The following is an 11,975-nucleotide window of genomic DNA, read 5'->3' on the forward strand; positions in this document are numbered from 1 at the left end:
ATAAGCAGCGTTATGTTGGAGTTGATTTGTTTGATTTTTTTTTTTTTTGTAATTAATTGATGTTAGATCCATTTGTGTTCTCATTCACTATTTATAGACTTTCTAGCGACGTCATGAGAATAATTGTTGCTTACGTGACAACATCGTATACTGTCAACTGTAAAGTAATGACTACCTCTAATCGTTCGTGATTTGCCTTCGTCGAACGCATCCTTATCAAGATAGTCGGTTATTAATCGTACTTTGATGCTGACGTAGCCCTAATAGTTCCTCGTTCTTATCCACGAATTACTTAAGCGGTATGACTTTTCAACACATGGTCATTAATAAGTTATCATTCGTATATTTAGCGCACATCATGAAGATTTATGCTTGCCACGTGGTTGCATCTGCATCATCGAATCTAGCACTGTTAGATCTTACCCAAACACTGCCCCCACATTCCTCTTTATTCGACTAAAAATGAAGAGAAATATAAAGACCGTCTTCGAGCATTAATTACAAAGCCCAATTGTAGCTCTCTTATTCATTTAACCTATGAAACGACGCTTCTATCACTTCATTCTTTTTGCAGGTCATATTCATATGTTACTCAGAAAAAACGATAATGTATTACAGTCATAGCTTTTGTCTCAAAAACCTCTCATGAAGCCACCTACACCTCTCTAAACCTTCCTGCGTGCTAGGCCAATGTTCGGCTAAAGTATTCCTAGGGTCAGACTTCATGTTATAAAAATTTTCAAAAGCTTGGATGGCTGAATTTTTTTTTAAGAGTTCCTAGTTTTATCAGGCCTGATGCAGTATAACGGATCATCTTTCCATCCCGCTTGCCTTTAGGCAGAGGTGGCGAAGATTCACTAGCCGATTAGGTTGATTGTTTGGCAGAAGACCTAACCCTCTTCTAGGGAGCTGGAGGATTGGACAACGATGCATTAGTTGGTTTGGCCTTTGGAGACTAAGCAGGTGGCGAAATTTTATCAATTCTTGGGTCGACAATACCCTTCTGCTTCCATTATATGAAGGCCACCAAGTCTTAAAGGTATTTGTCGAAGGAGGGCAGTTAGGCAATGCATCCAGAAAAAAGAGTTAGGCATTCTTGGAGTAGTATGTAGGAATGGACTAAAACTCAGCTGCCGATTTAATGTGAAGACGGTCATGGGGAAGTTGATTAAGAGAGATGACAATATGGAAATGGAATAGACTGGTCAAGCCCGAATTGACGGGCAAGGAGATTAGAAGAGTACATCTCCGCATCGTTCTTGGTGTTGTTTTCTCGATTCACACCAGCACCACCAACCGGCAAATCTACATATCAAAATTTTTGTCAGTGAACCCAAAAATGCACAAAATGTGTGGTCTGGTCGGTCAGGTTTGAGAGAAGAAATTTTAAATAACCACTGAAAGAATGAGACTTTATAGTGGTGGAGATTCTTTGTCTACCATAAGAAGAAAAATGGTCAATGTCCTCGGTAATCTCATCACATAAAACATTGAAAAAATATTTGTGAAACCACGGTTAGAGAAACCAGAAAGGACCTCTTATTAAATGAGGACCTTTGGTCGAAAGGTCGTGAAGACCGCGATAGTGATGAGAAAGAACAAAAGGGGCCAACACCATCTTTTTGCCAGCCGCTAGGGCTTTGGCCAAGCTAGTATACTCTTTAGTCGGTTGACCGGCTTGGACATAACACAAAAAACGATGAATCTACATCAGCAGGAAAGCACAATGCTCCCGATGGGAGACATTACCTTCGGTCATGTGACATCCTCACATTAGAGTTATCGAAAGGAGGACTGACGAGACCTGGATGATGCCCTGGGTAGATTTCATCCCCCGTGAGTGGAAGACTCGTCAGGGCATAGACATCTAAGATGGTGGGACTCATGGGACTACATCTGAAATGAAAAGAATCAGTCAATCGATTCCAAAAACAAGCGGCAACAACAAGAAAGGCAAGATTGGGAGTGATCTCACAAACGGACATGTAGAGACACTCATCAATACTGATTTTCTTGCATTATTGCTGGAATTTGGCCTTTATCCTCTTGTATCAACGAACCCATTCCAAAGGGCTTTTAGGCCATAATCTTGGGAGCTTATCTGGTTGCTAGTGGTTCCAATCGATGGAGTCATGGTCGATCAAGAAAGCTTCCCTTTCATAGGCAGCGAAATATCGAAAGAGGTCAAAAAGGTCCGAAGAAGCAAAAGGAGGAAAAATTGGACCTAAGAAAAGCATAGAATCAGAAGTGGGGCATTCGGAGGAGAAGAGTACCAGTGGACAGGAGGAAACACGAAGTGGTTCTAGTAGAGGAAAAAGAGGAGACGCAGAGGTTGAATATGAGGCAAGAGCATTTCTTAAGGGCCATTATGATCGACAAAGTGAGGAGAAAGTTAGGGTTAAGAAATCGGAAGTAAAAAAAAAAATGAAGAAGACAGGCAAACGGTTGTATATAGGCATGACGCATGTGTTATGACAATGACAATACGGAGAGGTTTTCGAGACAAAAGATGTGGTTATGATTCGGTATCATTTTTTTCGAGTAACATGTGGATACAGACCTACAAAAAGAACGAAGCAACAGAAACGTCATTTCGTTTGTTAAACAAATAAGAGAGTTGTCACGTGGTTTTGTAGTTAATGCTCGACAAGAGTCTTTACTTTTCTCTTCATTCCTAGTCAAATGAAAAGAAATGTGGGGAGCAGTGTTTGAGCAAGATATGATAATGCTAGATTCGATGATACATATGCAGTCATATGGCAAGCATGAAATTTTCATGACGTGTGCCAAATATACGAAGAACAACTCATTAATGACCAGGTGTCGAAGAGTTGTTTTGCTTGGGTAACTCGTGAATAAAAACAAGAAACCGTTAGGGCTACGTCAGCATCAAAGCACGATATAAAACCCGATTATCTTGATAAGAACACTTTTGATGAAGGCAAAGCACGAATGACTAGAGTCAATCATCACTTTATACTTGGCAGTATACGATGTTACCACGTAAGCAACAGTTATTATCACGGCGTCGCTAAAAAGTCTATAAATAGCGAAGGAGAATGTGAATGGATCTATCATTAATCAATCATAAAAAATAAAAATCAACTCCCACACAATATTGTTTATCCAGTTCCTGAGGACATTTATCATCTCCACCACTCATCAGCGTGGAACGCTTTAGCATATAGAAGTAGTTCAGTCCGTCCCTCTTTACGCCGGACCAGCTTAGTCATACTCAATAGTTGTAATTCCCTTCCATTTGTGCATGCATGCCAAATCTAAAGGAAGACCGCAGCCTTAGGAATTGTCCACCTACGCTCAAACACTGGGTCAATAGTAGCTTATAAACTTGGCATCTCCCGTGTTGTTCCTCGCTCATCAACGCGCTACTCAATTAAGCACCCTATTGCTCTCAGCCAAGATGATCCATGTTAGTGGTAAGTCTTGTTGTTTCTGACCATAACATCTATCGTTCATTTTAATTCGAGATAATATTTTTGCACCTTCAAAAGTCATTGATTCTCAAGGCAAAAGAACCTGTAAGAGGAACAACCCCATTTGCTACAAATCGCCTGATAATGCACTTGATAGTTGACAGAATAGATGGTCAGTCTACCACCATTTGATACACACTGCTCTATCCAAACGCCAGGGGTCAATGGCATTCGGTTCGAATTAAAGCGCAATCGGTCCTGGCATGCCCACAAATTACACACACGCACCACGTGGCCGAATTCTAGACCAACAGTTATTTTAACAAACTTAGTTCAAGATTAGCAGGATCTAGTACACATTGATTACTGAATTAAGTATATGATGAAACCCTATGACTCATAAGATTGGCAAAGTGTATTCAATTCTGACGGACCAGTTGATAGGCCACTTTATGGATGGCATCCACCATGTGATCACTTACAATGAGCTTGCTGGTGTTGTAACCTGTTTCTTAGAGCATGCACTTGTGATCAAGGATCACATCATGATGTCCTTAAGATGATGGAAAGGGCTAATTTGGATATGGATAAGGAGGCTTCTACTCTCATCAATGTACACACAAGATCAATAACGCTGAATTTAGGACAGACTTGTGATGCATTAGGATGCAAATTGAATTGCAATTACTAGTCTAATAGTGAGGAAATAAGTTACTGTACTTCTCTTGAGCTTTCATTGTGAGGATCTGAAAGGAGAAATTATTATTTTTTCATTATTTCGGGATTATTAAATTGAATGATCTCAGTTCATTTCACTTGTGCATCCAAACATAGCCTGGGAGCTTTCTCTTAAGTTGTGATTCTCAGTAACTGCTAAACCCAATGAAATTTCTAGTCAATAATCATAAATCATTAGATAGTTTTGGCTTCAAGGAGCCAAAATATTATTTTATTACAGGGAAAACTAACTGTTAACTTATTGCTGATTCTAAGAGTCAAGTTGATGAGGTGAGTAACCTCTTGCGGAACTCTCTGTTAAGATCAAGCACTTTGTCTCTAGGGGGCAAGAGCTCTTTCACGATGTCAAGATCAAGGAAATCTTTGAACCATGCACAGAGCAACGGCATGGTCTTTTCATTGACCATGGTCAAGCCAATGACTTCTTCTTGGATGCGAACCCAATAAGGTAACCAACCAGCAACAATATTCACGAAACCAATTGTTTCCCCACCGAAGAACAACTTTCCCTTGAGTCCTCTTCCAGAATATTGAAGTTCTCGTGAGCTTCTTTCAGTACTACCTCCTGCTGCTCCCCTTGCTTGGACAAAACACCGAACATCGCTGGCAAACACTGAAAAAATGAAAATGGTAACTAGTGCTGTCACATAGATTAGGACCAAAGGAAGAAACTAAGAAAGCATGTTGGTTAGGGCTGTGTTTGGCTCATGGCCATTTCAGGAGCGGAGAAAATTAACTTGTGATTTTGGTATTTCTACCAGTAGAATTTCTTTTTAAAAAAAAAGAGGTGGAACTCTTTTTTCTTTTATGGGGAACCTCTTCATAAGAGGTTAGTTAATTCTTGGACTTCTATAATGAATCTGATGTACTTGAAGAAGAAAAAGAAGAAGAAGAAGAAGAAGAAGAAGAAAGGAAGAGGTTAGTTAATTCTTGGACTTCTATAATGATCTGATGTACTTGAAGAAGAAAAAGAAGAAGAAGAAGAAGAAGAAAGGAAAAGAGGATCCTACCGTAAGTCGCAGTGGGATGTTGGTTTATGTAGGTCATGTGTGTGATCAAAACCCTTCAAGAGGATGGTCCAAACTATGGATTGCTACAGAGACACTAACATCATAGAATGCTAAACCGATTATGTTTTTGAAGGGTTGGGATTGTTTTGTACAGAAAAAGACAACCATCCATGGCCTACCCAGTGCTTGGCCTACTTCTTGAAGTGGGTCTTCCCATTGTTCATTTTAAGATGTGTTGAAGAAATTCATACCTTATCTTCTGCAAATTTCGCCCAGAAACATGCAAGGGACTCTTGTTTTGGAGGTCTTCCTCTATGTACTCGTAATCAATTCCCTCTCATAAGGATCTTGTGGAAAGATCGGGTTATGTTTCCACATTTCATTGATTTATTCAATGATCACAAGCGAGTCAGCTATCAATTTGTGATCATGGACAAGCACTGGAATCTTCTTATAAACAGGATTGTATTGCAAGAGCAAGGGACTCTTCTTTTGGAAGTCTTCCTCTATGTACTCGTAATCAATTCCCTTTAGTTTCAGAACCCATTTTACTCTAAAGAGCAAAAGGACTTGCCCACATCCCCAACAGCTTCACTCCTTTGTCAGCCATTCCTCTCTTCTCTACAAAAAGGATGCATCTGGTAGTATAAACTGCTTTACCATTTGCCCCCTTTTTAAAAAAAATTATTTTTTATTTTTAAATGAAGAAGAAGAAGAAAACTATCGGGGTGAAGAAGTTCAATGGTTTAGATTTGTTGATGGTGAGAGTTCTATCCTCTAATTGAGTTCTTCTTGTCAACTTTATTTGCATTGAATCATGACTGCCGACAATATTTAATGTAAGAAAGAAAGCGATATTATCATGCTGAAAACTTATTTGCATTGAAACTTTGGTGGAATCCCAAATCATGACCGCTGACAATATTGAATGTAAGAAAGAAACTGATTATCATGCTGAAAAACTTTACTTGGATATTTCTATTCATCCAATTGGCAGCCTCCAAATAGATGATGAAAAGAAAAAATAACTAATGGTTGACATTCAAACATCCCAGGTTGCCACATGTATGGAATGCACATAGACAAGGTTAAGAAAAGCTCAGGGCTGTTGCACATGCGTATGGGCAAGACTAGAGTACGCCTCTCTCCCTTTATTGTAGTGGGGCCATTGTTTAGTGATCTTAAATGCAGCCATGCTGTGTCCTATGGCTGATGGACCGCACCCTGAAAATCACATTATTGGACAATCCCAAATTCTCAGTGTGACCTGAAAAGGCAAAGGCTAAGAAGAGAAGTAAATATTGTGTTTTTAAATAAATAAAAAATTATGTATAAAACTTTTTTAAATGTATTAATTAAATTAGTGGTAAAAAGAGGAATTTTTGCACTTCAATACATATGTTTTAACGTACTGACTATTCACATCAAGACTTGAAATGTCAAAATTAGATATCTTCGTCCTCAATTTCTTCTTCAGTTGTGTACTGATTCCTATTGATTCAACAAGTAAATGAAATATTTCACATCCATCTCAATCTCAATGTATACAACCTTACCATCAGTATAAATACAAATATACAATGGGTTGTGTATATAACATACAATAGCTGGAGATTATTGAGAGCAAAAATCAAGCTGATCCGTTCATTGGGTGGGCCACGTGTACATTGATTGAATTTGTATTTAGTACATGTTTTTCTTCAGAGTGGCCCAACTTTTCTTCTGGCTTGCGTAGACAATATATTGAACTTTGAAGGGGGATTTGGGGCTCGAGTGTGTGAACTCTTGGAAATTCATCTGGTGGGTCCGTCTATGAACATTCCATGCCTAAGCAGCAGTTATTATCACGGTGTCGCTAAAAAGTCCATAAATAGCGAAGAAGAATGCAAATGGATCTATCATCAATCAAGCACAAATAATAAAAAAATCAACTCCTGCGCAATGTTGTTTATCTAGTCCCTTAGGACATTTATCATCTCCACCACTCATTAGCGTGGAACGCTTTCGTATCTAAAAGTAGTTCAGTCCATCCTCCTTTACATCGGACCAGCTTAGTCATACTCAGTAACTGTAATTCTCTACCATCTATGCCTGCATGCTGAATCCGAAGGAAGATCGTAACCTTAGGAACTATCCACATACGCTCATACACTGGGTCAATAGTAGCTTATAAACTTGGCATCTCTTGTGTTGTTCCTCGCTCATCAACGCATTGCTCAGTTAAGGACCCCACTGTACTTAGCCAAAATAGTGATCCATGTTAGTGGTAAGTCTTGTCGTTTTCGACCATAACCTCTATCGTTCATTTTAATTCGAGATAATATTTTTGCACCTTCAAAAGTCATTGATTCTCAAGGCAAAAACAAACCTGTAGGAGGAACAACCCCATCCACCACAAATTGCCTGATAACGCAGTTGACAGTTGGTAGAATAGATGGTCAGTATACCACCATTTGATACGCATTGCTCTATCTCGATGCCAGGGGTCAATGGCATTCGGTTTGAATTGGAGCACAATCGATCCTGGCATGCCCACAAATTACACACATTCACCACATGGCCGAATTCTAGACCAACAGTTATTTTAACAAATTGAGTTCAAGATTAGCAGGATCTAGTGCACGTTGATAACTGAATAAGTATGTGATGAAACCCTATGACTCATAAGATTGGCAAAGTGTCTATTCAATTCTGACAGACCATTTGATAGGCCACTTTATGGATGGCATCCACCATGTGATCACTTACAATGAGCTTGCTGGTGTGTAACCTGTTTCTTAGAGCATGCACTTGTGATCAAGGACCACATCCAGATGTCCTTAAGATGATGGAAAGGGATGATATGGATATGGATAAGGAGGCTTCTACTTTCATCAATGTACACACAAGATCAATAACACTGAATTTAAGACAGGCTTGTGGTGCATTAGGATGCAAATTGAATTGCAATTACTAGTCTAATAGTGAGGAAATAAGTTATTGTACTTCTCTTGAGCTTTCATCGTGAGGATCTGAAAGGAGAAATATTTTTTTTCATTATTTCTGGATTATTAAATTGAATGTTCTCAATTCATTTCACTTGTGCATCCAAACATAGCCTGGGAGCTTCCTCTTAAGTTGTGATTCTCAGTAACTGCTAAACCCAATGAAATTTCTAGTCAACAATCATAAATCATTAGATAGTTTTGGCTTTGAGGAGCCAAAATCTTATTTTCTTACAGGGAAAACTAACTCCTAACTTTTTTTTCTTTTTTTTTTTCACACACGCACACACACCCCCACACACTCACGCCATAGTGGGATTTCACCACCTGTGGATACTCGAACCCTTGACCAGGTGTTGAAACTCCTGAGAGTCTACCACCCGAGCAAGAGTAAGGATCCAACTAACTCTTAACTCATTACTGATTCTAAGAGTCAAGTTGACGAGGAGAGTAACCTCTTGGCGGATCTCTCTGTTATGATCAAGCACTTTGTCTCTAGGGGGCAAGAGCTCTTTCACAATGTCAAGATCAAGGAAATCTTTGAACCATGCACAGAGCAACGGCATGGTCTTTTCATCTTCCATGGTCAAGCTAATGACTTCTTCTTGGATGCGAACCCAATAAGGTAACCAACCAGCAACAATATCCACGGAACCAATTGTTTCCCCACCGAAGAACTTCTTTCCCTTGAGACCTTCTTCCAGAATCTTGAAGTTCTCGCGAGCTTCTTTCAGTACTACCTCCTGCTGCTCCCCTTGCTTGGAGAAAACACCAAACATCGCTGGCAAACACTGAAAAAATGAAAATGGTAACTAGTGCTGTCACATAGATTAGGACCAGAGGAAGAAACTAAGAAAGCATGTTGGTTAGGGCTGTGTTTGGCTCATGGCCATTTCTGGAATGGAGAAAATTAACTTATGGTTTTGGAATTTCCAAAAAATTTAAATAAATTAAAATAAAATAAAATAAAATAAAGAAAAGAAAAGAAAAAAGAAAGAAGAAAAGAGGCGGCACTCTTTTTCTCTTATGGGGAACCTTTTCATAAGAGGTTAGTTAATTCTTGGACTTCTATAATGAATCTGATGTACTTGAAGAAGAAAAGGAAGAAGAGGAAGAAAGGAAGAGGTTAGTTAGTTCTTGCACTTCTATAATGAATCTGATGTACTTGAAGAAGAAAAAGAAGAAGAAGAAGAAGAAGAAAGGAAAAGAGGATCCTACCGTAAGTCGCAGTGGGATGTTGGTTTATGTAGGTCATGTGTGTGATCAAAACCCTTCAAGAGGATGGTCCAAACTATGGATTGCTACAGTCTAGCCATTCGACTCAAGGACAGCTAACATCATAGAATGCTAAACCGATTATGTTTTTGAAGGGTTGGGATTGTTTTTTACAGAAAAAAGATGACCATCCATGGCCTACCCAGTGCTTGGCCTACTTCTTGAAGTGAGTCTTATACCAAATGGCCCACCAATTGTTCATTTTAAGATGTGTTGAAGAAATTCATACCTTATCTTCTACGAATTTCGCCCAAAAATGTGCCATGGCCCTCTCCTAAGGATCTTGTGGAAAGATTGGGTTATATTTCCACATTTCATCGATGTATTCAATGATCACAAGCGAGTCAGCTATCGGTTTGTGATCATGGACGAGCACTGGAATCTTCTTATAAACAGGATTGTATTGCAAGAGCAAGGGACTCTTGTTTTAGAGGTCTTCCTCTATGTACTCGTAATCAATTCCCTTTAGTTTCAGGACCCATTTTACTCAAAAGAGCAAAAGGGCTTGCCCACATCCCCAACAGCTTCACTCCTTTGTCAGCCATTCCTCTCTTCTCTACAAAAAGTATGCATCTGGTAGTATAAACTGCTTTACCATTTATATATGCCCCCTTTTTTAAAAAAATTAAAAAAATAATAATTCAAAAAAAAAAAAAGAAGAAGAAGAAAAAGAAGAAGAAGAAGAAGAAGATGAAGAAGAAAACTATCAGGGTGAAGAAGTTCAATGGTTTAGATTTGTTGATGGTGAGAGTTCTATCCTCTAATTGAGTTCTTCTTGTCAACTTTATTTGCATTGAATCATGACTGCAGACGATATTGAATGTAAGAAAGAAAGCCATATTATCTTGCTGAAAACTTATTTGCATTGAAACTTTGGTGGAATCCCAAGTCATGACCGCCTACAATATTGAATGTAAGAAAGAAACTGATTATCATGCTGAAAAACTACACTTGGATATTTCTATTCATCCAATTGGCAGCCTCCAAATAGATGATGAAAAGAAAAAATAGCTAATGGTTGACATTCAGCGGGAAGAAGTGCAGGAAATTGATGGGTAGGATTATCCTATTAACACGATCTTCGTGTACCCTCCACGGTGGGGTTTACTGGTTGGATGGTCTTGAATCACCGTCTGTCCTTCCAAGTATACAGTAGAAGGGGGCTCTGTCACAATACTATGAGATGTCTCGATCATTTTATTTTAATACTAGCATGAATAAAAATTCACAATTTTAGGTTCCTGTCACAAGGGCCAACATCCCATGTTGCCACATGTATGCCATGCACATGGACGAGGTTAAGCAAAGCTCGGGGCTGTTGCACGTGCGTATGCGCAAGACTAGAGTACGCCTCTCTCCCTTTATTTTAGTGGGACCATTGTTTAGTGATCTAAAATGCAGCCATGCTGTGTCCTATGGCTGACGGACCACACCCTGAAAATCACATTATTGGACAATCCCAAATTCTCAGTGTGACCTGAAAATGCAGAAGGCTAAGAAGAGAAGTAAATATTGTGTTTTTAAATAAATAAAAATTATGTATAAAACTTTTTTAAATGTATTAGTTAGATTAGTGATAAAAAGAGGGATTTTTGCACTTCAATGCATATGTTTTAACGTACTGATTATTCAAATCAAGACTTCAACAGTCAAAATTAGATATCGTTGTCTTCAATTTCTTCTTCGGTTGTGTACTGATTCCTATTTATTCAACAAGTAAATGGAATATTTCATATCCATCTCAATCTTAATGTATACAACCTTACCATCAGTATAAATACAATGGGTTATGTGTATATAACGTACATTACCTGGAGATTATTGAGAGCAAAAATCAAGCTGATCCGTTCATTGGGTGGGCCACGTGTACATTGATTGAATTTGTATTCTTCACAGAGTGGCCCAACTTTTCAGCTGGCCTGCGTTGACTATATATTGAACTTTGAAGGGGGATTTGAGGCTTGAAAGCGTGTGTGAACTCTCAAGGAAATTCATCTGGTGGGTCCGTCTATGAACATGCAATGCCTAAGTAAAGCAGTACTCTAATCAAGTGGGCTACAAGTGTTGGAGAAAATTGAAGGGTTGTGACAATATGACCAACGGATCTGTTCATTATGCACCTGTGGTAGTCATAATGAATAGACCAGCCTGATTTTTTGGCGAGGGTATTTTAATTGTGGACCCCACCTGCCTAATGGTCTAGATCCCTGCATATTTGTCATTTTGGCACAGGCACTGTCAAATGCCTCTCCAATCTATCCAATCGCTTGGTGTCCCCCAGCATTCTCCAATTTCCTAAATTAGAACGTGAATTCGCACGCAGATTCAATGTCAGGGGATAGTGATGTCCGGTGCTTGTGAGGAATAGTAGGTAGCATGTCATGGCCGCATACATTTACTAGATCCAAACCGTTAATCTCATAGAACAAATAACGAGTGGTCCATAATCTCATAGATCAGATTCCATAATCACTGTTTGGGCAATCCTAACCCTCTATTCATATAGAGAATACTTTCCCTTGCTAGAATGCATC

Source organism: Magnolia sinica, chromosome 4 (assembly GCF_029962835.1).
Source record: "Magnolia sinica isolate HGM2019 chromosome 4, MsV1, whole genome shotgun sequence".
NCBI classification, from domain to species: domain Eukaryota; kingdom Viridiplantae; phylum Streptophyta; class Magnoliopsida; order Magnoliales; family Magnoliaceae; genus Magnolia; species Magnolia sinica.